The following is a 23,031-nucleotide window of genomic DNA, read 5'->3' as shown; positions in this document are numbered from 1 at the left end:
TGACCTGCCACTTGCTCTTGGCGGAGGCAGCCCCGGCGGGGGCTAGAGCATGGGCCCATCGGTGCCCTGGGGGTGGAGGAGCCCACGATGCTGGAGCAGCTGCTTGGTCCTGAGCAGGCTGATGGGGGCCGCCAGGTAAAGAAGCATCTCGACCTCGGGCTCTTCAAAGCGCGGAGCCTCGAGGAGCTTTGGGGCGCAGCTCTCGGGCTCTTCAGCTGTCCCCGCAGGACAGCTGAACTCTCTCTTTGTGGTGCTCTGCAGGAGACTCTGGAGGAAGATCCCTTGGCGATCTTAGAGGAAGTCTTTGAGGAGCCAGGGGAATTTGAGAGGGCTGAGTGGCGTATGTGGGAGCTGCTCCACCAGCCGGGAGGCGGGCTGTGTGTGTGTCATGGAAGGCGAAGGTGCAATGAGCAAGGCCAAGAGAAATCTCCTCTGGCACATGCAGCAGGACTCGGTGGGCGGGGTCAGAATGAAACCCCTTTGAGGGAAGCCTGGAAGCTTTCCTCCGGAGCGGGAAGACAGCTTTGCCACAGTGCAGGAAGAACCTCTTAGCCTGGAGGCCTGAAGGAAACCACGATGGAGAAGACAGGCATGGTGGGACGTCCCCTCGGATGCCTCTTTGCCAAGGACACCAAGACAAAGGGCCTAGCCAAGAGAGGTGCACCGCTCTGCCACCTCCTCACGCCACGAGGGAGACATGACAGCCCCAAAGCGCTTGTCTGTCATCTGGCCACACTGGCCTGCGCTCCCCATTGGGAGCACACTGCCGGGAACTGGCTTCCCTGGTGGTGGCCCTCCCACTTTCCCGTGCAGTGGAGCCAACCTCGGCCTGCCCCTTGCTCTGCCCTTCCTGCCCTTCTTGCTTCTCCCTTTGGGTTGGCCATCGGTGTTGCGTCAGCAGCTTTCAGAGGAGGCTGCGTGAGCTTCAGCAGCGCTGAGCCAAAGCCAAAGCTGTTGTGTGCTTTTGGGGTGCAGAAAACCCTGCTGCCTTTCTGCAGCTCACAGGCTGGCTGTGTTCTGCCTTGTTTGCGCTGGCTCAGGGTGTGCTGCTAGGTGTTTGCCGCCGCCCTCTAAAAGCTTTCCGCGACCTCAGGCATCTGGTGGCTGTCAGGCGCTCAAGCGGGCATGGCAGAAATTGCCTTGGGGCTGCTCCATCTTGGGAGCTGTGGCAGTGGAATGTGCAGGCGAGGTCAGTGGGCACATGCTGGTGTTGAGGTGCATGGTGCCGTGTTCTGGCGCTCGCGCAGAGCTTGGAGGCAGTGCACTGTTGAGGGCTCTCGTATGACCGGTTGGCTCTGTGGAGGAGCTGTGCGGGATGTTACTGTGGAGCACTCCCTTGCTCCAGGTAACAGGAGGGAGAGCAGCCAGGAAATCAGACCGCCTGTCTTAAGAAAGGCAGAAACGCTTGCCAAGACTTGGGCAACCTGAAGCAGCCTGCCGGGCTCATGTGCCACCCTGGCCGCGGCACCTCAGCGAGCGAGGACTTTGCTCCGTTGGGCGTGTCCAGTGGAGCTGTTTGTAATTCAGCGGCAGCAAAACGCTGAGCCCCTGACAAGCTGTGTGGCTCTCGAATTTGGGCGCACCACTTGGTGCAGCTGTAGCCCTCTTTGTTTGCATGTGGCCGAAACACAAGCCGCTTCCCCTGAAGAGCGGCTTTGCAAAGCCGTGTTCCGGAGGGCCTTGCGCTCCCGTCTTGAAGGTCTTCCTCGGGCCTCTTTGGAAGGCGTTTGCTGTGCCCGCGGGCCTCTCCAAATGGTGTCCTTCCAGAGTGCTTGCCTGCTGAGTGTCACGCAGGGGGAGCCTGTGCTTCCAGCTCCCCAGGGAAAGCTCCACTGCACTGCTCTCGTGGAGAGGGAACCGCAGCCCTTCCACAGGCTCCCACAAGAGAGCCGCCGTCTCACCATTTCTGAATGGCCGTTTCCTGGCCAGTGTTGCCATCCCGGGAACGCAGATGCCAGTGCACAGGAACCTGCTCTCTCCTCGCAGGACTACATCTGGTGGCAGGAGTCAGCAATGGGGGCCATGCTGCGTGTTGTGAGGCAGTGCTCTTTGCTTTGAGTAAAACTAGCAAGAGCGGCTCGTGATGCTCGAGGCGTGGCGGCACGACCCGGCCTGCGGCCACTGCCCCACGCGCAGCACGTTCCCCGGCATGCTGAGCCAAGTGGCCCTCTGGCAGAGTTTGACCTCTGGCAGCGGAGATGGGTCTTTGAAAGAGCCTCAGGAAATGGCTGTTGATCAGCGTGGTGTGAGGGTATTGTCCTTGCCTCCCTCGGAGGAGGGCTGCAGAGGGGCTGATGGAGATCGGAGGTCAGAGCTCCCTGGCAAAGCTTCACAGAGCTGCTGTAGCTGGGAAGCTGGCGGACCTTCCCCATCACGTCACAAACGTCCCCCCGAGCACAAGGGACTCTCAGGGCTACCAGTTCTGCTCGCCTGTGCTGGACGCCTCAGGCCAGGCTGTATGGGTGCAAGGTTGCAGCAGCATGGGCACAGAAGAGGTTCCCTGCGGAGTTTCCAGCCTGATGAGACAAGGGCCTGTGCCAGGAAGGGCTTTTGGTGGGTACCACGTACTTGGAGGGAGACAGTCCTGCTGCAGTGCCCAGCACCTGCTCTAACATTGGGCCTCCGGCTTGCCCGAGCCTCAGAAAGACCGCGGATCCTGTTCCTCTTCCGCCTGGCCCTCCTCCAAACACACAGACAGCAATAGCACGTGACAGCAATGGCAGCGTTTGCGCTCTCAGGAAAGCAGAGGGAGGTCAGCCTCTTGCAAGCCCAGGCCTCTGCTAAGCCCCGTCAGCTGAGCTGACCCAAAGAGGCCAAGGCAAGCAGGCTTGAAGGGTGTGTTCCTGCACTCGTGCTGTGCTGCTGGGCCCCGCTGGCCTGGGCATGCCTACTGGGGGAAATGAAAGTGACATCACCCCCGCCGCCCGCCCACCACTCTCCGCAGCCATTCCTCTGCGAGCGGAGACTGTGCCCAGGCATTTCCTGAGGCGAAGGCGGAGGGCCACATCTCACAACTGATTCAGCCACTGGGCAGCCATCAGGCGGTGGAAGAATTTATGTTGCAAGAGTTCTCTGGAGGGCATCTGATCCAATTCCTGCCCCAAGCAGGCTCCGATTCAAAGCTGGAAGTAACTGTGGTCCTTCAGAGACTGCCCCAACGCCCTTGGCAGGGTGAGAAGGCACCCCGTCCACACACACCCCCCCACACACCTCGAGGTTCCCCCAGGGCACCAGGCCTTTTCAGCTGGAGATCGGTGGAAAAAGTTAACTGGATGGCCTGCAAAGAGGACGGACATCCATTCTCGGCAGCTGGAGACCGTTCCACAGCTCCCCATGCATATCTCCTTCAGCGCCCGATGCAGCACCCGGGAAAGGCAGGAGATGGGATGTGAAGATGTTGCAGGTGGTCATCATCAGTGCCGTACCTCTCAAGTAACGCTTTGGAGCAGCCAGTGGCCTCCTGCAGGGCCCAGGAAAGATTTTCCCCCGCCCCTGCCCCGCAGCTCGATCGGGGCTGTGGGATTTTTTTTGCCATTGGCTGAAGCCCCAAAGGTGGCTGGCTGCAGGTGGAGAGAGCAAAGGGGTCGGGCAGCGCTGGTGTCCCCCGGTGGGCGTGAGAACCCTCCCAGGGCTGGCCAGGTGGCAGGCCTTGCTCACACGCGCAGGGAACAGCCGATCGCCAGGTTTGGGGTCAGGAAGGAATTTTCCCCCAGGACAGATTGGCAGCAGTCCCTGGGGGTTTTTCGCCTTCCTCTGCAGCACTGAGCGCGGCCCGTTGCCAAGGCTCCCCTGGGCCCTTTCAGGTCCGTAGGTCAGTGACCGCCTGCTCTTGCAGGACCAGGACACCAGCTGTGCCCTGCAGCTCTCTGGCTCTCTGCCCTGGGGCAAGTGGGTAGCAGGAGCTCAGGGACTTCCGTTCCTGCCATATCGTCGGGGTGTTGGGGCTTGTGCCAAACAAACACCGTGTGTTTGGAAAGGCTCCAGGCTGGAGGAGCCATGAGGAGCTGCCACTTGTCAGCTGTGCCTGCCTGCACGCAATAAAAGTGAAGTGCTGTGATCCTCTCCTAGGTGTGCTGTTTGTGTCATGCGTGTCCTGGCTGGGGCCTGAGAGCTTGCTCCTGCAGCTGCGCTGTCAGGAGCTGCCTGCACCCTCCTGCCCCCGGGGCTTGTCCTGCTCCTTGGCCAGCTCGGAGGCTTGGCCTTTTCCGCAACCCTACCTCGGCCGGCTGTGTCTCAGCAGCCTGTGTCCAAGGCACGTTCAGGCAGCACTGTCTCCTGGCCGAGGGTGGCGCTGCGCCAGCCGTGAGGGTGGCTGGAGCTGGAGCTCTCCTACGGCAGGGCTCAGCCGTGGCGGGAGAAGGGGCCCTCACCTCCTCAAACACATGGTGCTAGATGTGGCCCTAAAAAGGTACTGTCATCACCTTCCTTTCCTTTTCTCCCTTCTCTCCAAGTTGCCACCACCCTGAAGCTTCACCACGGCCACTGCCTCCTTGCCCTCTCCTGCCCGTCCACTTTAGGCCTCTCCTCCCACCTCCTCTTCTTTCCCACTCCTAATGCCTGCACCTGTCTCCTCAGCCTGCCCCAAACACCGCTTCCGCTCCTTGTCTGCATCCTCCTCTGCTCTCCACATCTCCCAGGCTTCTTAGGTAACCTCCTCAGCTGCCCTCGGGCATCATCCACAGGCGGCATGTGCCTCACCGGGCTCTCTCTCACCCTAGTGACCCTCATCAGACCTCAGCCTGACCTTGGCCCGTGCATTGGTTTCCCGGCTTGACCTCGGAGCTGTCTCATCACCACGAAGGCGCCTGACCGTCTGGACTCTTGCTTGAGCCCGCCTACCATCCGTGGGCGTGCCTCGCTCACCTTGTGTGGCTACTGGGGGATGGGGCCCTGGCTGGCGATGCCCCTAATGGCCCTCATCATCCCTCTGTTGTAACAAGCAGTGGGGTTACATTTCTTCTCTGCACTGTTGTTTGCAATACCCTCATACCCCCTGAAACAGTGCTTCTTCCTTTTTGAAAGTTTTCCTCTCACTTGGCAAATTAGGATCCTTTTTTTTTCTGGGGTTTGTAAGAATTTGAAATGAAATCATCTAATTTTAATATTAGCAGCAATTTCAATTCATTAACACCTTCTCCTGCCAAAACATCTGCCAAGATGTATACCAGACCAACCGTACAGTATGCAAGAGCAGCCTGAGGAATTAGCAGTTGGAATTTTATTCGTACCACATAAGTAGCATTGTGAATGAGAACACTTTTCTGGTGGATCTACTGAAATAGCAGTGGCATTGAACTTTTATTTGGGAAAGAAAATAATTGGTCATAAAAACTCCCCAGACTTTAGAGTCTAACATTTTTTTCTTATCACATTAAGCTTCTTCCAACTGTGTCAGTTTATAAACTTCACACAGCATAAGACAGATTACTGAAATTTCATAATAATATTAAAAAGCTTTTTCAAACTTAGGAATCTGTTCCATTTTTGTGAGTGCACACACACACAGCCCTATCCAACATGTCAGGCCTGCCTGTTACATTTGGGGGTTTAGTTGTTAAATTGTTGAGCACTGTGATTATTATTGAATAACATAATACAGAAAGCGATCTGTGGCTGAGTGCTTTTCTATCCTGATGTCATTCAGTGTAGGCTTTGCATGGAAAAAAAAAGTGGTATGTTTTTGCAAAACCTCATTAGAAAATTCGGCTCAAGTCCTTTCCTCAGCTGGGCAACTCTCACGAGTCTTTCTTCAGAAGTGCTGAATCCACACCTATGTTCTCTTTCCTTCGTTATCTCTGAGTAGGATAATCACTCTGTTGTTTCAGTGAATCAGCTAAGCTCATTAACTTTTTTTCTTAGAAAGATCAAGAAAAACTCTCTGCTATGACTGATTCAAGCAGATACTGCCAGTCTACTACCCAAATGACTTTATACAACTGTATCACTAGCTGTACTGTGTGGACAGCACAGGTGACAGGAGTGTGTGGTGACAGCAATGTTCACCTGCTCCACATCACACAGAATCACACAGAAAGGTTTAGGTTGGAAGGGACCCCTGGAGATCATCTAGTCCAACCTCCCTGCTCAAGCAGGGTCCTCTAGAGCATGTTGCCCAGGATCGCATCCAGATGGGTTTTAAATATCTCCAGGAAAGGAAACTCCACTACCTCTCTGGGCAACCTGTTCCAGTGCTCAGTTACCCTCACAGTAAAGAAGTTTTTCCTCAAATGTGTCCTATGCAGTAAGCTTTCTGGTGGCTCTTAGGCTTGTGAAAAAGGATCTAGGGTGGAGGATAGTGGAGACCTACACTGGGGCAGCTCTCCAGAGGGAGGAGGCTGCTCCCTGAAGCTGGGGCTGCAAGCAGAGCCTGATTCCTCTCCCTGAGGCTAGGGCTGGTGAAGGGGGTGTCCTTGCACACAGAGGGTGTGTGCTGGGTGAGGACATGTGTTACCAAGTCAGGGAAATGTGAGAGGAGGTGGGCAGACTGTGCAGCACTGGGGAAGATGAAAAAAGATTTCCAAAATCTTTGCAGAGACTCTGTGAAGATGAGAGCCTGTGGTTTTTCAGGAAGCACTCAGAGACAACTCGTCTGAAACTTTAACTGGAAAGCTCTATGCAACATGAGCCTTGCATAATGCCACAGTCATTTCCACTTTGCCCCTTGGACAGATCTCTCCCGTCGGATATAACACTAACAGTTAACAATTTACACTAGCACATTTCAATACTACCAAATAAAAATGTTTCAATACTGTTTGTTCCCCTTGCCGTATCACATGGACTTGTGAGAACCCCTTTCCCTCTGTGCCGTCTTCTGAGGCTTAGCCACGTAATTCTGCTGCGGTCCATGCCTGTCAGTGATCTTCTCAAGCAACACAGATGACTCTGTGTCCTTATTGCTTTCTCTTATGTATGTCAATAACCTAGTGTACTCCTGGGGCCTCCTGGAATATCACTGTTAGTTGCATTGTCTTGCACTGTACATGGCTGCAATGCCATTTTGTGTGGTAGTGGCTGCTCCCAGGACGTCAGATAATTTCGTATTTTTTACTATATCTTGTCAATTGCTACATATATCTGCAAGTTCCTAGTAGAGCTGATATCTGATTCTAGCCCTGCAGTCACAGTGATTGTAGTTTTCTATTGAGTTAAATTTTGGATGAGGTGGTGTAAATGTCTGATCTAAGCTGATTTCTGTTGCTGCTGGGATAGATTCGGGCTTCTGGGGGAAAATGATTTAATCTTTGTTTCTCCACTGATCATAGAGGGATCTTGAATGACCATCTCAGGCTAAATATCTGACCTTTGTAGGGCAAAGTAGATGAGGCAAACTCCGTTCCTGCTGACAACTACTGGTCTCTGAAGCCACTCTGGAATTTCACATTACTGAATATGGATCAATGAGACTTTCTAACTTTTTTCAGAAAATAGTTAACTATTTTGCCACTCTCTTCCACAAGGCCTTGGACTAGGAATTGCATTGAAATGGGAAGTTTAAATTAGAAGTACCCTGCAAACAACTGAAAAGTATGTCTTACATTGGAGCTTGGGATGTCCCTACCAAGTCAGAGCAGAAGTTTTTCTCCTCATGATCCTCCCTGAGCCAGAGATTAGCACAAAGAGAAGGTCAGCCCTGTTGCTCCCCATGAGCTAGAGAGCTGAGTGCATTGGTCTCTGCAGAGAAGCAGGCGCTCTTGCCATAGAGCTCCCTCCTACATAGTCCCGACCATGAGAAGGAGGAGGAGAAATCTATTGCCTTCCTTGCCATCACCTCAGTACCAGCTAGCTCATCCTATCCATGCTCTGGTGTTGCTTCAACCCCTGCGGTCCTGGCCAGCTTCCAGAGGAGAACACTGGCTGTTTCTAACTTGGGTTGCACTGCATCCACTCCAGGTCCACACCTCCAGCCTCCAGCCTCCAGCCTCCAGCCTCCAGCCTCCAGCCTCCAGCCTCCAGTCCCTGCAAAGACAGAGTAGGGAACTTGTTCGGATAGTGCTAGAATGCACCATTCTCCATTGCTTTCAAGGGCTCTGCTACAGCCCTCAGCTCTTCACCATTGACTCCAGAGGCTGTCTAAATTGCCAGTTTTCCACTAGGACTGTCTCATGATCTTGGAGCTCTGTAGAGCCACTAGGAAAGGTGGATGTGTGGGGGGGTATTGTATATTAAGCCCTTTCTGCACAACCTTCACTCTGGGCAGAGCTAGGAGCCTCTCCCAGAGGGGCTGTCAGCATGGTTTTGTTAGGCATCACCAGGATCACAGTCTTTCTGCAGTAGAAAGTCATGATCCAAGCAACTTGCCACATCTATAGCCATCTGTTTCAGGAGGTGAAGGTGACCTCTCCTATCATGGCCAAGTCCTGTCATTGGAGAGCTCCAGCCACCCCTCGTCTGTGGCCCAGTATAACCCTTCCTCAGGCCCCTGCCCTACGAACTTTCCTGACCAGCCCACAAACACTTTAGGAAACTGCATGATATCCAGTCATTCCATTTCCAGATTTTGCCTCAGAAATTGGCATATTCATGCCTCACTTGCTTTATATCCACAGATATAGTTCTACCTTATATCCTTTATATCCAGTCTCTTTTAGACTGCACAACCCTAACTTGAAATAGATTCTCCTATTCTCTTCTATTGAAATGATGTCTCCTATAGTCTGGGCCTCAGTTTTTTGGCCTTCTTTATGCTTCTAGCTCACTATCAGTATGCCTCCTGCAGCCTTGTTCCTCTAATCTGCCTAGAAAACATAGCTGCAGGGGTTCATTTTCCTCTCAAAAGCTCCTCTCCTGTTCATGGTCTTCTGCCATGAATGGTGTTCAAGGTTGTTCCTCTGTACCTTTATATATTGTAGGTTCAGTGTCCCCTTCTACACCTATCATCTTAATGCTGTTTCTTGATCTCCTTTGCATTTTTCTTGATCTCCTTTGTGTTTTTTTTTTCCCCCTCAAGGTTGTGGCATGAAACATGCTTTCTAGTACAACACAACCACGGACTCACCTTTGTCACTACGAAGCAAGCAGCATTCAAAACGGGCAGGAGATATCATTCAATTTCACAAGGCATCGGACCCAGGAATTTTATTTGGCTGCTTCAGCTCAAGGGGTCCTTCAAAGTCTCCTGCGCACAGAGCTAAAATCAGAGTGAGAAAGTTGTAAAGGGGCCAAGCTATGCAGATTCCTTTGTGGTACACTGTTCCAATCCTCCTATAGGAACAGAAGTAGGAAACAACAGGAACTGTGTGTCAGAATTCTTAAGGGCGGAGAGAGGGCTGTCGGTACTAACTGACTACATTTTTCCAATCCCTAAAAAAGGAAATATTGCTAATCTAAGACGAGACATGACATATACTACCATTATCTTTCAATAAAGGGGATTGCGCTGAAACAGCTTAACTGAGAGAAAATTGCTGCATGCTTAAGCCTCATGTACTATTACATATCTTGGTATCTAATTGTTAGTTTACACAGTTGCTCCTGATTGTTGGGTGCTGATAGCAGGAAACATGATACTCTGCTTGATGAATGATTAATATGTAGAATAAGACTAAGGAGTTTGAGGGGTTTTAGTTAGTTTTCTTCTTTTAGGTTTTCTTTTTATAAAGAAGCTACAAACATAGAACAAAGACAGAGGTTTTCAACTGCTCAGAACTTCCACAGGATTCCTCTTCTCAGTTTGTTGTCGAAAGGGTTAGTTCCAGTTCCCTCAGAACTACTAGACAGGATTTTTTATACTTGTTAGTTGAGGGTTACCTGCTCTATGCTCTCAGCCTTTCATAAACTAGAGAGATATTCAAAGGATATGAATTAAGGAGACATGATTAAGTACACAACTCCGGCATTGATTCTACAGGCAACATTCTATCCCTAGGTGACTTTAGGAATCAAACACAGCAACATACCCGGCAAGGCAGGGACATCCCCAGCCAGGGCCCCATCCCCCAGTAGCCACACAAGGTGAGCGAGGAACGCTCGAAGCTTGGGGCTGTCATGTCTCCCTGGTGGTGTGAGGAGGCGGCAGAGCGGTGGTCTCATACTCCGACAATGTCCCTATGTTCCTCCCAAGTGGCCTGTCCCCTTTTCCATATTCTGTAGTCTTCCTTCTTCTGTTGGAGTTTTGTCAGGAGTTCCTTGCTCATCCATGCACGTTTCCTGCCCACTTTGCTGGTCTTCTTACTCAAGAGCAATGCACTGCTCTTGAGCCTGGAGGAAGTGATACTTGAATATTAACCAGCTCTCCTGGACCCCGCTTCCTTCTAGGGTCCTACACCATGAGATTCCCCTAAGTACTCAATGACTTTGTGGTCTCCCATCTATCTAACACATTTCTTATTACAGTTCCTAATGGGTACTGAACAGAAGAATCTACTCCAATCAGCTGCCTGCTGTTAGTAAAAGTAGGAGATGCATTCTTCACAGAGATCAGTTAAAATCCTGACCTATGAGCACTTCTGATGCCTTCAAAAAGCAGAGCTTCAATGTCCTTATTCAAAGATGGCAGACAGAATGGTGAAGCTGCTGATGCCACCAGATAAAACAAGACCACATAAGGGTAACTGGGACATTAAGGGTTTAGGGTCTTCCTGTGTGGCTGCCTTCTCCTCAGAATCTTTAAAGCAAGATATAGTCTAAGAAAGGGAAAGGGATTACATCAGATATAGATCTATTTACACAGTGGAACTGTGGGGTGGAAAACTGTGATTCTATTTAATGGAGGTAGGGACAAATGGAGCATAAGCTCAAGTGATGCAATTTTCTGGGAAGCACTTTGTTTGAAACAGAGCTAGAGGTTACTGTGGATTCCAGGCTAAACATGCTGCCATGCTGATCTTCATAACCATAGACTGTGTACACAGAAACATGGCTTGCAAGACTTTCAAAAGCTTTCTGTATGGCTTAGCTGTGGCAAGGCCTCATTTCCCTGTGCTTTGGGCTGCAATTCAAGACAGTTGCAGACCATCTGGCGAGGACCTTATGGAGAGCAGTGAGAATTATCAGAGATCTTAAAAGAATGGCCAGCCTCAGGGGAGTCAGCAATTTGCCTGTGTATGTGCGTGTCCGTGTGTGTGTGTCTGTGTGTATGTTTGTATGTGTTTGGGAGAGGGAGAGACAAAACTTCTCATGTCAGGTAGTTGCCTGAGATTTCACAGAACGTGTGGAAGCTCAGCATGTTTTATAGCACCAGTTTGCAACTAAAAGGAGAAGGAATACTGGATGAGCTACAACATGCTTCCAAGTAGGCAAGTGGATCAGTGATTGTATCTGTGGTGAGTGAGTGAATAGGAGAGGAAATCTCCTGAAGATACTTTCTAGACCTTCTGCCAGAAACTCTGTACAGGAGACTGGAAACGTCCACGCTGCTGTCTAAGAAGGCCCTTTAAAAATAAGGCCAGGGCTGTTCCTCAAACTGAAACAGTTGTCTGTGTTCACACTGGAAGCCTTGATAGTGCCCAAGCAGCACCCATGCTGCACACTGAATGGACCACCTCTGGGAATCCCATATGCCCCTGCTTCACTCTGGTGAGACCCTTCCTGCTTCTGCAGCATGTGCTCCCTCCCACTGAGTTCACACAGGGCTTGCCATTGCAGTGCACATGCTGCTGGGCTCTTGAAGATCTGCAGCATTAGAGTTACTGGAGTCTTTTGGTGTTTCACTGTCATTGCTGCTGTGAAGGTGTGCAACTATGACCTGCTAGCTAGTCTCAGTGCAAGTCCTGATGGATATCCCTGTGGTCTGCATAGAGGAAAGGAATGTCCAACTTTTGGAGGATATACAGGAAAACGATACTGATCTGAGTGGAACAGGCTCTTGATCATGACACTTTCAAAAGAGTGAAATTCTGTCACTTTCCAGAACTCTTTTGGGTTTTACACATGGCTGGTGCACGTTGCATTGACTATGCAAGCTGCATGTATAATACCCTGTGTGTTTTGTTAGGGATTTCCAACTAGCACAAACAGAAATCCTTTTCTGTCATATGGCATCACTCTTCACAGAATACAGCTTCTCTCCTGCCTCATCGCTGAGGCTTCTTCCCTCCTGTCCTGTGGCATGTATAGCCCTGTAGCTACAACCATCGCTTCAGCTCAAGGAACATACCTCCGCGATGTGTTCCTGCCTGGCTTTGTGACACCGGGTTCCCTTCTCCTCACACTCAGAGTCTTTCTTGTGGCTGATCTCTCCAAACATGCTCTTTCCCCTGCTCCCTTCTCCAACCTTTCTGCAGTAAGCAGTCTCATTCCTGGCTGCTATTACACCAGGCAGCAGCCTGGAACATATACCAATTCATGCCAGAAGACTCCCTCTTTCCTGTCAATAGCAGTTCCCTGTGTGACGCTTTGGTCTCTTTTTCCATCCAAATCAATTGGGGATGCTGTTCACTTCACACTGGGCCTTAGCTGACCTGTGTGGGCCACCTTGTCAAACCTGGGTGTGCTTCAGGAGTTATGGCTGGGAGGATGTTCCCCCTTGCGTGCCCTCACAAGACTATTTTCTGCAATGTTGCTGATGTCCTGCCCTTTGCTCGCCAAACTGCAGCTACAGCTCCTTGCCTGACTGAAGGGAAGGAGCATTAGCCCCGTGGATGCTTGTTACTGACTGTGCAGCAAAATGGAACTGTGGGCCTTCCTGAGCAGAGCTGAGCCACATAGTTTTCCAGGTACTTCCTGTCTGGAACATAAAATGCTAGAGGAAACAATCTGCTTGCATGCACTGTGGTGACCTGAGTTCAGCCAAGTCACAGAATCACAGAGTGGCTGAGGTTGGAAGGGACCTCTGGAGATCATCTAGTCCAACCCCCCTTCTCACATAGGATCACCTAGAGCATGTTGCCCAGGACCGTATCCAGACAACCTTTCAGTAGCGCCAAAGGTGGAGACTATACCTCTCTGGGCAACCTATCCCAGTGCTCAGGCACCCTCAAGTTTTTCCTCATGTTGAGATGCAGATGGAACTTCCTGTGTTTCAGTTTGTGTCTGTTGTCTCTTGTCCTATCACCGGGCACCAGTGAAAAGAGTTTGGCCCCAGGCGCTTGACACCCTCCCTTCAGGTACTTGTACACACAGATCAGATCCCACCTGAGTCTTCTCTTCTCCAGGCTGAAGAGTGCCAGCTCTCTCAGTCTTTCCTCATAGAAGAGATGCTCCAGTCACTTCATCATCTTAGGAGCCCTTTGCTGGACTCACTCCAGTAGCTCCAGGTCTCTCCTGTATTGGGGGAGCCCAGAACTGGATGCAGTACTCCAGGTGAGGCCTCACCAGGGCTGAGAAGAGGGGGAGGATTACCTCCCTCGACCTCTTCCTAATGCAGCGCAGGATACTATTGACCTTCTTGGCCACAAAGACACACTGCTGATTCATGGTCAACTTCTTGTCCACCAGCACTCCCAGGAGGTCACCTGCCAGCTTGTACTGGTGTATGGGGTTATTCCTGCCTTCATGCAGGACTCGGCACTTGCCTTTGTTGAACTTCCATCTCTCCAGCCTGTCCAGGTCTCTTGGAATGGCAGCACAGCACAGCCCTCTGGGGTATCAGTCGCTTTTCCTAGTTTAGTATCATCAGCAAACTTGCTGAGGGTGCGCTCTGTCCCTTCCTCCAGGCCACTGATGAATACATTGAACAAGACTGGACCCAGGACTGACCCCTGGGGGACACTGCTGGCTAGAGGCCTCCAACTAGACTTTGCTCGACTGATCACGACCCTCTGAGCTCTGTCATTCAACTAGTCCCCAATCCGCCTCCCTCTCCGCTAATCTAGCCCACACTTTCTGGGCTTGTCTATGAGGATGTGACAGGAGACAGTGTTGGAAGCCTTGCTGAAGTCCAGGGAGACGACATCCACCGCTTTCCCCTCATCTGTCCAGCCAGTCATCTCATCTCAGAAGGCTATCAAGTTGGTTACACAGGATTTGCCCTGTGTGAATCCATGCTGACAACTGCTGATCACCTTCTTATCCTTCAAGTGCTTGGAGATGGTGTCCAGCATGAGCTGCTCCATCACCTTTCCAGGGATTAAGGTGAGACTGAGCAGCCTGTAGTTCCCTGGGTCCTCCTTCTTGCCCTTTCTGAAGACTGGAGTGACAATGGCTTTCTTCCTGCCCTCAAGCATCTCTCCTCATTGCCATGACCATTCCAAGATGATCAAGAGTCTCCTAACAATGATATCTGTCAGCTCCCCCCACACTCATGAGTGCATGCCATCAGGGTCCATGGACTTGTGGATGTCCAGTTTGCTGAAATGATCTCTGCTGTGATGTTCCTCTACCACGGGAAAGTCTTCCTTTCTCCACGCTTTCTCCCTGCTCTCCAGGGCCTGGAATTCCTGAGGGCTGGTCTTAGCAGTAAAGACTGAAGCAAAGAAGGCATTCAGTATCTCTGCCTTCACTGTAGCCTTCGTCACCAGGGCCCCTGCCCCATTCAACAGGAGGCCAATATTTCCCTGTCTTCCTTTTGTTATTGATGTATTTAAAGAAGCCCTTCTTGTTGCCCTTGACATCCCTCGCCAGATTAAACTACAAACGGGCCTTGGCCTTCCTAGTCCCAGCTTTGCATACTGGGACAACGTCCCTATATTCCTCCCATATGGCCTGTCCCTGCTTCTACCCTCTGTGCGCTTCCTGCTTTAGTTTGAGTTTTGCCAGGAGCTCCTTGCTCATCCATGCAGGTCTCCTGCCTCCTTTGCTGGACTTCTTGCTCATTGGGATGTACCGATCTTGAACCTGGAGGAGGTGAGCCTTGAAAATTAACCAGCTCTCTTGGACCCCTCTTCCTTCTAGGGCTGTATCTCATGGGATTCTTCCAAGTAGGTCCCTGAAGAGGCCAAAGTTAGCTCTCCTGAAGTCCAGGGTTGTGATCCTACTTTTTGCCCTGCTTCCTCCTCGCAGGATCCTCAATTCCACCATCTCATGGTCATCGCAGCCAAGGTTGTCCCCAACCTTTACATCTCTAGCCAGACCTTCTCTGTTTGTAAATACGAGGTCTAGCAGCACACCTCTCCTCGTTAGCTCTGCTATCACCTGTGTCACAAAGCTATCAGCAATGCTCTCCAGGAACCTCCTGGATTGCTTGTGCCTTGCTGTGTTGTTCCTCCAGCAGGTATCAGGGTGCTTTAAATTCCTCATGAGAACCAGGGCCTGTGATTGTAAGGCCACTTCCAACTATCTGTACAAGGCCTCATCTACTTCCTCTTCCTGATCAGATGGCCTGTAGCAAACACCCACAACAGTATAGCCCATCTCACTCTGTCCCCTAATCCCTACCCATAAGCTCTCAGCCAGCCCAGTGTCCACCCCTAGGCAGAGCTCCATACATTCCAGTTGCTCTCTTACATAAAGGTCATCTCCCCCTCCTCACCTGTCCTTCCTAAAGAGCATGTAGTCATCCATGGCAGCATTCCAGTCATGTGGGCTGTCCAGTCATGTCTCTGTAATCACAAGGAGATCATAGCCCTGTGCCTCCACACAAAATGCAGCCTGAATAGGTAAACATATTTCAGGCTTTTACGAGGGACAGCTGAGTTTACTCAGAGACCAGAGATGGGGATTATTTGCATAATCACATCCTTGAATTACTTGGAACATTTTACAAGACACACTATTTTGCAAAATATGCCCTTCTTCTGAGACTGTCTGGAGTTCCTCAATGTTCCTTCAGAATAATTGCACTAGCTAGGTCCTCTGGATAATACCTGGGGCATGTTGCTCCAGGAAAGATGAGGAGAATTAGTTCAGACCATATTCTGAGGGCACTCAGGGGTATCTTGGAAACAGAGTCCCTGCGCACACCAAATTGTGCTCATAGGTGTGGAGCAAACAAAAAGCAGGAGCGCCATCTCTCTCTACTGCCTTAATTCAGCTCTCAAACTGTAAACTTTCTGTCTAATCACAAAATTTCTTTCCAGAGATGTATCATTCTGGAGGATCACTCAACGCATATGGTATGAAGCCGGGAATGTTTGGGTTATATAAGCTGCCTTTGAAGATATAAATCAGCAACTGCAGGGTGCTGTAGAAAGACATATTTCTGAAGGACAAGGTATTTAAAAAACATCTCCTGTAGGGAAATAGGCACTCCTGAGGTATCCTCCCAGGCTTTCTGACCACAGCACTCTTGGACCCCCTGCAGAAAATCCAGGAGCTAGATACTATGGAGGAGGTTGGAAGGGCATGGCTCCTGGCAGAGCAGACCAGATGTGGAACCCAGCTCTCCTTGGCCATGTCATCCAGGTACTCATTAGCCCTTAGAGTCAATGGCTTATTTAGAAATTTTACTCCAGATGTGATCCTAGGCATGTCCTGATAATCAAAACAAAGTTAGATTCATTTTCTACATATCTTTATGAAAACAACTGTCACTGGCTCACATTCCCCATCACAACACCTAGAAAACTACATTTCACAAGCTGGGAATGCTTGAAGGAATAAAGCTTCTCATTCACTGATTTTGAGTTAAAGGGGTTTAATCACCTGTGTAAGGGTAAGGCAGGGGCACCGCCTGGACTCCTGGCAGGGACAGATACACAAACACAAGGCACATTAGGCTCGATACTGAGCATTTATTACCTCTGCGCCTCAGCAGGGGTTCCCCAGCGATTTCCTGATTGAGGCAATAATGGAGCAGGAGAGTCCATGGCACCCCTGAGTGTCGATTGATGACGAGGATCACCGGGGGGGGGGGAGGCACTATATGAGGTTTTAGTGTACTATACACATGCATTGTAAGCATATTGAGCTCATTGCTACTTCCAATTCAAAGCCCAGGTGTAGCGCCACACTGGCATGGGCTCAGCCACATGACTATGGGTCAACATGCCCTTTTGATGCTCCTTTTCCCGCAGAACAGTCTGGATAGCTTCCATCACCTATCTTCTCGACATTCCACTTTTTCCCATACAACCTGAAAAATGAAACACTAAAACATCCATTTGGAAACTTGAATGTTCAAAAACCGGTAAATCACTGCCCAAAGCTGAAAGAGTCCATTTGCTGGGCAGATAAATCCCTTGACATCATGAACACCCAGTTTTCAGGGATCTGACTGCTTACTCCAGCTGGAAAGGTGGAATTAGCTACCCTGGAAATTCTGCCCTAATTTTCTATAAGCCCAAAGCTGACAAGCTTCTTACCTACTAGCTCCTCTACCAGTATCACTTGTGGGATTACTTCTCACCAAGCTCCTACAATATGGTCATTCATGGGAAAAGGAAAAAGGTCATCTCTGTCAACTACAGCTGAAATGAGTTCCCAGGCAAAACTGTTTCCCTTGCTCAAGGCTCCCCACCTCACTCCACTCCCACTCCTGGCAGCAAGGTCAGGGTGGCCCTGCCCACAGGCACACTGGACATGCCTTTCACACTCAGACACTATCAAATAAAAGTTTATATTTCATTCCCTCCAATATCATCATTTAGCAATGCCAAAACTGACCCAATCTGTTTCTGAACTCACCAGTCTGGAAAGTCTGGCTAATCCCACCCTCTCCCCTTTGTTTTTTCACCCTGGGGTTCTTGAAGAGGTTTAGGCTAAGCTTCTCCAGCATCACTAGCATGGACAGCACAGATATGTCACCTTCGTATTGCCAAAGGTCACAGAATTAGACATGAAAACAGACTGAGACTGCCCTTATCACTACCTATCATCTTAGCATTATTTGCCCCTGTAGGCAGCTAGATGGGAGGTGTGTGGGAAAGGCAGACAGTGAAGAAGATAGATAGACAATTCCTCTCCACCACCATGCAGTAGTTCCAGGAGATCAATGTGCCATCCATCTGCAAATCCACTGCAGTGCAGCACAGCAGTCATCTTGTGAGAGCCAAGACTAATGTAAAGATCCGATTTTTCAGCATATAGCCTATTTAGCTTTGACCACGCTCTGTAGTTTAAATATAGTTACTGAAGTGCTCCAGCTGGGGAAAACTGCCAGTACTGCCACAGCTGGAAACTGTGAATTCTCCATGCCCATGCTGTATGTGCCTAACAACTATGGTACCTGTACCTAACAGGTATCCGAGCCCAGGCACCTATTCTGCTGTACTCCTTTGCCCTTCCCCTGGAGTGGGGGCATCCAGGGAAGCAGCATGGTTGCAGCTGCCACAAGGCCACCTGCATTGTTTCCTCACTGTGTAAAACTGCCCAAGATCACAGAATCACAGAATGGTTTAGGTTGGAAGGGACCTCTGGAGATCATCTAGTCCAACCTCCCTGCTCAAGCAGGGACCTCTAGAGCACATTGCCCAGGATCATGTCCAGGCAGGTTTTGAATATCTCCAGGGAAGGAGACTCCACTACCTCTCCGGGCAACCTCTTCCAGTGCTCTGTCACCCTCACAGTGAAGAAGTTTTTTCTCAGGTTTAGGTGGAACTTCCTGTGGTTAAGTTTCTGCCCCAACTCCCTCTGACCAGGGCAGCCCAGAGAGCTCGTTAGCAGCAGCCACACCTAGCTAGAACTTCCCAGGAGAAGTTAAGTCAAGGCCCCCTGCAGGAGTCCTTGCCCAGCTCTCCCTTCCTGCTAGCAGCAAGCACTGTCTAGTTCCTTGGGGGTCCCCAGAAAGTCTCCACAACTTCCAACAAGGCCTGCAAAAGGCCCAGGCAGAGCCCAGACACTGCTGCGCAAACTGCTGCCTCTGTTGGCTGCACTCTGTGTTAGCAAAAGCTCTACAGTAATGGTTGAATGAAAAATATCAAAAATGGAGAAGATACTCGCAAATGGAATTAAATATATCATAGTTTACTACAGGTAAACTGTGCCAGAATAATTCAGTGTATTTCTGTGATAAGAAAACTTCTTCTCTAGATGAAAGAACTGCAGATTTCAAGGATGCCTCTCCAGAGATCCTACTGAGAGTGGAAATGAACTTTCTTCTTCAGCAGCAAGCTGTTGAACAGCCACCTTTCTAACTCAAAGTGGGCAGCTTTTATTCCACATCTTCATGGCTCCAAATAAAGCAGACAGAGGCTCAGTTTGGATCTCTTAGATTAGACATATTCATCCAATGGTCAGGTTCAGAAGAATTATATCAGTTCTTACATTGCTTTCATTACAGCAAGAACATTGCTTGGGCATTCCCCCAAAAAATAAACAAATAATTAAAATGTATCCTTCTGTTCAGACAATTCTTTGATACACAGAAGGTTCTTGGTATCCTGAACGGTACAGATCCTTATGAATAGTGAGCATTTCCCTTTGGGCCCTATAGTGGTGCTGAAAACATTTATGAAGAACATGGCATAACAACCTATTTATGCTGGTTTTAGTCATATTTATATATTGCCATAACCTTTTATATATATATATTTGTATAGTGTAACATAAGCTACTATACACAGTCAGCTCTCCTTTATCCAGGGCAATGGGGAGCTAGGACACCTTGGATAACGAAATGCAAGGATAGCACCAGCACAAAGAGGACTTGGCACAGAGCCAGTCAGCCATATGGGACCCATCTGCAGAGTCACTCAGTGCATCCACAGCATGTTCCCCACAACCTGTAGTTCCTGGAACACTAATTACTTCAAGCACAGTACCTATGTGTTTGCACTGCACCACACCTGCACCAGTAAATCCTCCCAGAGTCAAGGGAACGTGCTTCAGTCACACCAGTCACTGCTCTTCCTCACTCCCCTCTTGATTTGAGGGAAACTCCCACCTCCTTTCTGTGATTCTCCATCTCCGAATCTGAGATAATATGTTGGGCTAGACCCAGGAACACCCTACAGAGAAACACAAATTGTCTTGAATGAAGCTGGGTAATGTCCATAGTACAGGAAAATGACAATCTTTTGACCAGAGCTGTGCCTGGAAGAACAGTTGACCACCTAATGCTGGAAGCATAGATAATATACAACACAGATGATCTGATTATGAATAACAGAGCTGACAGTAAAAAAATATAAAGTAAATTTTAAAAAAGCAGCCAAAGCAGAATATTTAGCCAGTGTCAAAATGAAATATTTAGTTTCTTTTTTTAACTCACTTTGTAACTCAAGTTAGAGCAAAACATAATTTTGAAATCTTGAAATTTCCCATAGGATAGCATTTTACTTTTACACCAGCTCTTAGCATAGTTTCCACCCTGTGTTTTGTACCTCAACATGGTGTTGATTTAAAGCAGACCTTTAGAAGGGAGACACACAATTTAGGTTTAAAGACTCCCATTGATCCACCACATGCTTCAGTGAGTTACTGTTGACAATGTATACTTTATCTGCAATCATTCCATCCCTTTCTATATTAAAGTGCAATCTGTGTTCAGAGGGAGAGAGAGAGAAGGTATGTGAGAGCCAAAGAAAATGATTTTGCTATGGAATACCATAATTTGGGAAAGCAACTTTTGGTTCAAATGATTATGGCACAGTTCCAACTTAAAAAAAAAAATCTTTTAGTTGAACTATCATTGTCTGTGCCGTTAATCCTTATCATTATTAGTTACTGAATATTATTTCTAATTAAAATTTGCATTGCCTTAGAAGCTGCAGTTTGTTCTAGCATTCAGGGTTAGCTAATGCACCTTCCTGGCATGAAAATCAGCTCAGGGCTTAGTGTTCAGAGCAATGGTCTGGCATGCTAAAGCTTTTGGACATCATTTACAAGCTATTTGGTAATTACTTCCTAACACATTTTGAATTCTTTGTTAAAATCGTTCATTTAAAGTCGTAAAACTGTCATATAAACCATGTTATTTAATTCTTTTAAGTTCCATTTTCATGAATAAAACATATACACATTTAAGACTTCTCAGGTCTGTACTTAAAACAATTAGAAATTCAACAATTTCATAAAAAATATGATACGAGTAACTATTCGATAAAGTGAGTTTCCTGCTACCTATTCTCCTTTCTTCTTAATGTTTTCATGCATTACACAGAATCACAGAATGGTTTAGGTTGGAAGGGACCTCTGGAGATCATCTAGTCCAACCTCCCTGCTCAAGCAGGGACCTCTAGAGCACATTGCCCAGGATCATGTCCAGGCAGGTTTTGAATATCTCCAGGGAAGGAGACTCCACTACCTCTCCGGGCAACCTCTTCCAGTGCTCTGTCACCCTCACAGAGAAGAGCCTGGCCTCATCCTCTTGACACTCCCCCTTCAGATACTTATGCACGTTGATCAGATCGCCTCTCAATCTTCTCTTCTCCAGGCTGAACAGGCCCAGCTCTCGCAGCCTTTCTTCAGAGGAGAGATGCTCCAGTCCCCTCATCATCTTCACAGGCCTCCGCTGGACTCTCTCCAGGAGTGCCATGTCTCTCTTGGACTGGGGAGCCCACAATTGGACACAGTACTCCAGGTGAGGCCTCCCCAGGGCTGAGGAGAGGGGCAGGATCACCTCCCTCCAAACGTGTCCAAAGCCTTGCTGAAGTCCAGGGAGACAACATCCACTGCTCTGCCCTCATCTACCCAGCCAGTCCTTCCAGCAGAGAAGGCTATCAGATTGGTCAAGCATGATTTCCCTTTGGTGAATCCGTGCTGACTACTCCTGATCACCTTCTTGTCCTCCACATGCTTAGAGATGACCTCCAGGAGGAGCTGTTCCCTCAGCTTTCCAGGGATGGAGGGGAGGCTGACAGGCCTGTAGTTCCCTGGCTCCTCCTTCTTGCCCTTTAGGAAGGCTGGGGTGACACTGGCTTTCTTCCAGTCCTCAGGCACCTCTCCTGTTCTCCAGGACCTTTCTGAGATGATGGAGAATGGCCTAGCAATAACATCCGCCAGCTCCCTCAGCACTCGTGGGTGCATCCCCTTAGGGCCCATGGATTTGTGGATGTCCAGTCTGGATGAAAGATCTCTTACCTGGTCCTCCTCAACCAAGGGAGGGTCTTCCTTTCTCCAGACTTCCTCTCTTGTCCCCAGGGTCTGGAATTCCCGAGGACTGGCCTTAGCAGTGAAGACTGAAGCAAAGGCAGCATTCAATAACTCTGCCTTCTCTACATCCTTCATCACCAGGGCACCCGCCCCATTCAGCAGTGGGCCCACGTTTTCCCTAGTCTTCCTTTTGCTATTGATGCATTTGAAGAAGCCCTTCTTGTTGTCCTTGACATCCCTTGCCAGATTTAATTCCAAATGGGCCTTACTTAGCCTTCCTTGTCGCATCCCTGCACACTCAATGAAAACGGTATTACTGCAAAGAATCCTTCTAGGGACAGAGGCCTGAAAAAGTTGGCCATTTATAAAAAAGAGTGGTTTCCATATTCCAGCAAATATGAGAACATCATGCAAATTTATTGGTGTTTGAAGAAGGATATGTCTCAAGCAATGTGTTTTCTACCTGTTGTCTTGGCAGGTAACCTCATAAACTGACCTCTGATGTGAGATGTCAACATAATAAAAGTCACTACACTGTTGGCCACTTTAGCTTCCCTTCACTAGCAGGGATATGCCTTTTTCCTTGCCATTCGCCATATTCTCTCTGTATTGTGAATAGAGATGATCTCTCTGACTGCACACAAGGGCACTTCCCCAATTATATGCTCATGATGCATGCAGAGCAAATGTAGTGCTGGAACTGGGAGACTTCAATGCACTTGAAGTTTAGCACTTTCAAAGAACCTGCTTTCTCCTGGCTGATAAGTGTAGCAAGAGCCAGGCTTTCCATGATACCCAGAGTCTCAGGAAGCACTTTACTCCAGCGTTTAAATGACAGAATGGTGGTCTTTTTTATTTTATCCCATCCAGTCATGCAGTTGTCTCAGATATCTGGAGAAGGGCATATAGGAAAAGCCTTGAGAAAAAGAGTCGTTCACCACAGGCACTTGATCAGCACCATGCAAGTGGTAATGAGTTGTGAGTGCGGACTGAGGCAAAAAACTCCAGCATGACTCACTTACACATTCTTGTTCATTTCTGGAGATAGGAGTACAGATATTCTCAAGAGGTATTGGGTTTCACCACATGGGGAGAGTTATGTTTACCAATATACAAACATCTAACTGTCCAAATGATCTTGTTTTCAGTAGATGAACAAATAGACCTCACCATGAAGAGTGACATACAATATTTTGGTCATGATAGTTGAACTACAGCTCAAAATGGGCTCTACAATTTAGG

General features: G+C 49.1%; 1 long non-coding RNA gene across 1 annotated transcript in view; it reads right to left on the bottom strand.

Annotated features, from left to right (window-relative positions):
* Positions 1-5,221: 5,221 nt before the first annotated feature.
* LOC104142163 (uncharacterized) overlaps positions 5,222-23,031 on the bottom strand; it is a 55,795-nt gene continuing 37,985 nt past the window's right edge. The window contains exons 3-4 of the long non-coding RNA XR_693660.2: positions 8,999-9,130; positions 5,222-7,959 (exon numbers count right to left, since the gene is read on the bottom strand). This is a non-coding gene — a long non-coding RNA (uncharacterized lncRNA). The remainder of the gene's footprint in view (positions 7,960-8,998; positions 9,131-23,031) is intronic.

Source organism: Struthio camelus, chromosome 17, assembly GCF_040807025.1.
Source record: "Struthio camelus isolate bStrCam1 chromosome 17, bStrCam1.hap1, whole genome shotgun sequence".
NCBI lineage: Eukaryota > Metazoa > Chordata > Aves > Struthioniformes > Struthionidae > Struthio > Struthio camelus.
The sequence above is the reverse complement of the archived record's forward strand: the minus strand, read 5'-3'. Positions and strand labels throughout refer to the sequence as shown.